Raw genomic sequence first — 7,002 nt, forward strand, 5'->3', positions numbered from 1 at the left:
CAATTAGCAGGCACAGACAGTCTAGGTTTAATCATATTTACATTGACCAACTCTCTTACTCTTTTCTGGTAATTTTTCACCTCCCTGCTTCTGCTCAAGCCTCCACTCACTCCCCCTTCCTACTCCCTCATTCTTCCTTGAAAATGCCCAGTCACCTCTGCACAAATTGGAGTGGAGCTCAGCTCTTTCTCCTATGGTAGTAGTTACTAAATAAAATCTTTTTTTTTACCACTTTAACTAATATCCAACTTTGTTTAGCTTTGACAATATCCGATGCCATCTTCTTGATACATAAAATGTTTGGCATGTAGACCTGAAACAGACTGCCAGGTATTTCTCCAGCAAAGATGGGTTTATTCGGGATCGGCAGAGAAATACAATTTGGTGGTCTGCAGCCATGGCAAGCCACATGCAAGTTCCAAAACAACAAGAGAAGGAGCACACTTTTATAGAGAGGAAATGGAAATTGGGAGGACGATAGTAAACAAAGCATCCATGGCTTTTCATTTGCTGAGTCCTTGCCAGCAAAGAATGGTCTTTCTTCTTGCTGAGCTCTGCTGCCGGCTCAGGGTGTGAGAGCGCCCCCTTCTGGTCTCCCAATTTTATTTAATTGAGGTTTCTGTTTACTAATTTTTTACAGGAGAAAGCTTTCTACTTCTGGAAGTCATCTGTTTATGGAGACCATTTAATGAACGTCAGGATCAGATCTCCAGTGAACTAGATATCTGGAACTCTAACTGCATTAGGCTAGCGGTATGGATTGAATTGTGTCCCCCCAAATGCTTATGTTGAAGCCCTAACCTCAAACTGTGACCTTATTTGGAGGTAGGGTCTTTAAAGAGATAATTAAGTTAAAATGAGTTCATTAGAGTGAGCCCTAATCTAAATGACTGATGTCCTTACAAGAAGAGAAAGTTTGGACTTCCCTGGTGGCGCAGTGATTAAGAATCCGCCTGCCAATGCAAGGGACACGGGTTCGAGCCCTAGTCCGGGAAGATCCCACATGCAGCGGAGCAACTAAGCCCGTACGCCACAACTACTGAGCCTGAGCTCTAGAGCCCGCAAGCCACAACTGCTGAGCCCACGCGCCACAACTACTGAAACCCACGGGCCTAGAGCCCATGCTCCGCAACAAGAGAAGCCACCACAATGAGAAGCCCACTTGCTGTAATGAAGAGTAGCCCCCGCTCGCTGCAACTAGAGAAAGCCCGTGTGCAGCAATGAAGACCCAACACAGCCAAAAATAAATAATTAATTAATTAATAAATAAATTTAAAAACATGTATTTAGAAAAGAAGAGAAAGTTTGGATACACGAGAGATGTTTGTGCACTGAAGAAGGACCATGATAAGACACAGCAAGAAGGCCTCCATCTGGAAGCTAAGGAGAGAGACCTCAGAAAAAAAAAATAATCCTGCTGGCACCTTGATCTTGGACTGTTAGCCTCCAGAACCGGAAATAATTTCTGTTGTTTAAGCCCCCAGTCTGTGGTATTTTGTTATGGTAGCCCTAGCAAACTAATACAGTTGGGAAGCATATTCCCACAAGAGTATGCATTGGTGCTAGGAAACATAATTAGGATCTAAAATGTTCTTTTCTAGTATGTTCTAAGGCTGACTTCTCTTGGTGTGTTTTCTTAGATCTCCTGGTGGTACATCAAGGAAGGGTATGTCTGATAATGTTCTTTTTGGAAACATATCTTGTACCTGTTGGACATCTACTGTGGAAATGATAATTTGAAAATTCTTGGTAAGATTGGAATATTGTAGGAGGAATCAATCACAGTAGGAGTCATGCCAAGCTTTATGAGCCTTCCTATAAGAATTTCGTATGGTGGGACTTTATGGGGATTTTGAGGTAAAGATTGTATTATCATTATGTTGGGGTAAAACTTGGGCTGAAGGGAGATTATGCTTTCTAGAAATTTTAAACTATTCGGATTTTATAATAGATTATCTCACCTTATCTTCTGAGTTTGGGGACTCAGAATGACATGGATAATGACATCACTGATTCATGAAAGTATCTTGTATAGTTCTTTAAGTATTTCACCTGTAAAATGAGGTGTTTTTTTTAAATTAATAGAATGTATTAAAGGAATCCCCAGATTGGAAAAATAAAATCCATGCTTTTTTTTTTTTTTTTTTTTTTTTAGCAAAATTTCGGGTATGGCAGGGAAAGTTTCAGTCTGGCCAGAAAATTTACAAACTCTTATTCAAACGTATTCAAAGCTAAGCAATTTGGGTAACTGGAGGAAATCTATTTGTAACTTTTAAAAATAGTTCTTGAAGTGAAGATTTCAGAGGTGCTCTATTACTCAGGTTTTCCTGAGTTATCATATGTTAATTATAGAGAAGGCAAAATAAAATCTAGTAAAATTATTTTCACCAATTGATCCAATTTGTCCCTGTCATTTTGGGTTATTCCTTGCAGCATTTGGTTACCTGTTTCTTTGGTTTTCTTTATTTTTTTATTTTTTATAAATTTATTTATTTATGGCTGTGTTGGGTCTTCATTGCTGCGTGTGGGCTTTCTCTAGTTGCTGTGAGCGGGGGCTACTCTTTGTTGCGGTGTGAGGGCTTGTCATTGCAGTGGCTTCTCTTGTTGCAAAGCATGGGCTCTAGGCGTGCGGGCTTCAGTAGTTGTGGTGTGTGGGCTCAGTAGTTGTGGCTCGTGGGCTCTAGAGCGCAGGCTCAGTTGTAGCGCACGGGCTTAGTTGCTCCGCGGCATGTGGGATCTTCCCAGACCAGGGATCAAACCTATGTCCCCTGCATTGGCAGGCTGATTCTTAACAACTGCCCACCACGGAAGTCCCCTGGTTTTCTTTAATCTAGAACATTTTCTCATCCTTTGTGTTTCATGCCATTGACATTTATAAAAAGTACAGGTCAGTTATTTTATAAAATGTTCTTCGGTTTGAGTTTGGTGTTTCCTCATGAGAAAATTCACTTTTAGCAAGAATATGGCTGAACTGATGTTGTCTTCTCAGAGCTTCATACCAGGAGCCATCTGATGTTGATTTGCCTCTTTACTGGTGATGTTAACTTTCATTATTTCATTAAGGTGGGGTTTGTAAAGTTACCTTTCCTCCTGTCATTCATAAATATCTTTGGTGGAAATACTTGGACACTACATAAATAGGCTGTTGCTCAAACTTTCCCCTTTAGTTTTAGTACCTGTTGCCCGTATCAATTATGATGATGATGATGACAGTTGCCAAAAGGGAATTTCTAATTTTGTGATCCCTTCTACATTTACTAGTTGGTATTCAACTGTAAGGAAGAGCTTTCTTTTACCCCATTTATTTATTCATCCTCTCATTTGTATCTCTATGGACTCAAAGATTTTTACTCTATTTAATGGGACATAATTTATTACTATTGTTATTTATTTTGATATTTTGCCTCAGATTTCATCAGTATCAGCCCTTTCCACCTGACTCTTATGTCAGGTTGACATGTTTACCTCATTTTTTGAGTCCATCTTTATTTTCCAACACCAAATAAATATTTCAGGCTCATCTTGTATTTTCTCTTGCTCCAGCTTTCAAAATCAGCCTTTTCTCTAAGGAGTACTAGTTCCTTTTAGTGAAGAAAGAAACAAATTACCATTAAAAAAACAGTTTTAAAGCAATTCTATTGTTTTTATGGATCCGGTGTTTAGACTTTTGGTAAATGATCTCCGTTAAGGTTCCATTCCGCAAATGGCATTAGTCTTAATTAGAATTGCCTCTTTTTTAAAAAAAAATTATTTATTTATTTTTGGCTGCTTTGGGTCTCCGTGGCCGCGCGCAGGCTTTCTCTAGTTGTGGCGAGCGGGGGCTACTCTTAGTTGCGGTGCGCGGGCTTCTCATTGCAGTGGCTTCTCTTGCTGCGGAGCACGGGCTCTAGGCGCATGGGCTTCAGTAGCTGTGGCTTGTGGGCTCAGTAGTTGTGGCTCACGGGCTCTAGAGCACAGGCTCAGTAGTTGTGGCGCACGGGCTTAGTTGCTCCGCAGCATGTGGGATCTTCCCGGACCAAGGCTCAAACTCATGTCCCCTGCTAATTCAAAAATAATTGTTACTAATCATAAGACAGGGAAGTCTTCCTAAACACGATACATTAGAAAGATTAAGGGCATGAATAGAAGCTTTAAATACAAAATTTTAAAGCTTCTGTATTAAAAGTAATTTACCTTAAATGCATGTAACATTTAAAAGCCATCCGGGGAAAAGCAAACACTTTCAATATTTGACAGACATAAGGTCAATATCTTTAACATATAAGTACTTTTAAGTCAGTAAGATATAAACAAGAAGATATCAACTCTTCCATTTCTATACAGTATTCTCTCAATCTAATTGCAGCCCATGTTAGAGCTTCACCAAGTGGTGTTGGTGCCACAGTGCATGAGGCTCCTGTGTCAAGGTATCTCAGAGACTTCCTCATCCCCAGACACGTTTTACCTCCTCTTGTGCGTTAGATTTTGGGTCCTCAGTCAAGGGGCCCCGTTTAGTCAATCTTCATCTTGATTTGTGTGCTTGACTCTTGCCCCAGGCCATGCCAGTTCAGGTTTCTCATTGTATTCTTTGCTTTCCAGCTTTTAAAAAATTCTTCCAAACTGGGGTAAATAGAGCAGACTTGTTTGGTGCATTTTATTTTATTATTTTTTAAATTTTATTTATTTATTTATATTTTTGGCTGCGTTGGGTCTTTGTTGCTGTGCGCGGGCTTCCTCTAGTTACGGCGAGCAGGGGCTACTCTTCGTTGCGGTGTGCAGGCTTCTCATTGCGGTGGCTTCTCTTTGTTGTGGAGCTCGGGCTCTAGGTACGTGGGCTTCAGTAGTTGTGGTACTAGGGCTCAGTATTTGTGGCTTGGGGGCTCTAGAGCACAGGCTCAGTAGTTGTGGCACACAGGCTTAGTTGCTCCGCGGCGTGTGGGATCTTCCCGGACTAGGGCTCGAACCCGTGTCCCCTGCACTGGCAGGCGGTTTCTTAACCACTGTGCCACGAGGGAAGTCCCCATTTCTTGCGTTTTTGATAATAAACATTCTAACAGGTGTGAGGTGGTATCTCATTGTGGTTTTGATTTGCATTTCCCTATTAATTAGTGATGTTGAACATCTTTTCATGTGCCTGTTAGCTGTCTGTATGTCTTCTTTGGAAATTTTTCTATTTAGCTCCTTTGCCCATTTTTTAATTGGATGGTTTGGGTCTTTTTGTTGTTGAGTTGTGTGAGTTCTTTATATATTTTGGATATTAACCCCTTATTAGATATATCATTTGCAAATATTTTTTTCCCATTTGATAGGCTGTCTTTTCATTTTGTTGATGCTTTCTTTTGCTGTGCAGGACTTTTTAGTTTGACGTAGTCCCATTTGTTTATTTTTGCTCTTGTTTCCCTTGCCAAAGGAGACCATCTAGAAAAATATTGCTAAGATTGATGTCAAAGAGTGCACTGCTTATGTTTTCTTCTATGAGTTTAATGATTTCAGGTCTTACATTCAAGTCTTTAATCTGGAACCCTATTCTTTAGTGGTTTTAATGGAGGTTTCATTGCTTAGGCATGGTTGATTAAATCACTGACCATCAGTGATTTTGTTGCAGCAAATATAGAAATGAAGTTTTCCCTCTCCTGAGAACAAGGAAAATAAAGGGAACAGTGAACAGGCTAGAGAAGAAACATAACCTGGCCTGAAAGAGTTAATCACTCCTAGGTTTGCTGTTTGTTTTTTTTTTTAACTGTCACTAATCTGTAGTGTCTGTAACTAGATTTGTACTTCACAAAACTAACCTATTACTCTTTAACACTATGTGAATTACATCCTGCACTCCCTTGTAGCAAATCACCCCTTGTAGCATTTGCATTTCAGAAAAAAGGTAGCAGGTCTTTATAACCCAGAGACAAACGGACCCAATTACCAATTACCAGGCTGCCTGAAGCCATTTGCAACTGTTCTGAAATAATGCAGGAAGAAGAAGAATGTAAGACCTTCACTACTTTGATCCTTATCATATACCCTGGACTGTGAGCCCCACATATACAAATCTTCTCCAATTCCCTAAGGTGGGGGGCACAGTTCTTGAGGCTCTAGCCTGCTGTGTCTTCCCTTCTGCCTGGCAGAAAAATAAAGCCATCTCTCTCTTCCTCCAAAACCTCTGTCTCCGTATTTCTGTTCCCCATCGGTACACAGAGAAGCTGAGATTTTGGCAACAATTTAAACTCAATCTCCAGCCCCTCTCACCTAAGAGGTCAGGAGTGGGGCTAAAAGTTTCAATCCTCTGATCAAGACTTGGTCTTTCTGGAAACTAACTCCCATCCTTAAGCTATCTAGTCCACCACCCTCCTTCCCCAACAGTCACGTTAGCATACAGAAGACATAATTATCGCTCTGGAGACTCTAAGGGTTTTAGGAACTCTGTTCCTGGATGCAGGGACAGAGACCAAATATATTTTTTATTATACCATTGCTATCCTAATGGGTGTGAAGTGGTATGCCATTATGGTTTGATTTGCATTTCCCTAATGATTAGTGATGTTAAGTATTGATATCTTTTCATGTACTTATTGGCCTTCTGTATAGCTTCTTTAGAGAAATGTATATTCAAGAAGATGTTTGTTCATTTTTTAACTGTTTTTTTTTCTGTTGTCGTTGAGTTGTAGCTCTTTATATATATTTTGGATATGGTTTGCAAATATTTCTCCCATTCTGTAGGTTGCCTTTTCACTCTCTTGATAGTGTCCTGTGATGGACAAAAGTTTTTAATTTGATGAAGTAGAATTTGTCTATTTTTTCCTTTGTCTTTGCTTTTGGTGTCACATGCAAGAAATCATTGCCAAATCCAGTGTCATGAAGTTTTCCCCAGTGTTTTCTTCTAAGAATGTTATCGTTTTAGGTCTTACATTTAGCTCTTTTATCCATTTTGAGCTGATTGTTATATATGGCATAAGTTAAGGATCTAACTTCATTCTTTTGCATTTGTTGAAAAGCCTGTCCTTCCCCAGTGAATTGTCTTGGCAACCA

Source organism: Grampus griseus (assembly GCF_964374135.1).
Source record: "Grampus griseus genome assembly, chromosome: 4".
Classification (NCBI taxonomy): Eukaryota; Metazoa; Chordata; class Mammalia; order Artiodactyla; family Delphinidae; genus Grampus; species Grampus griseus.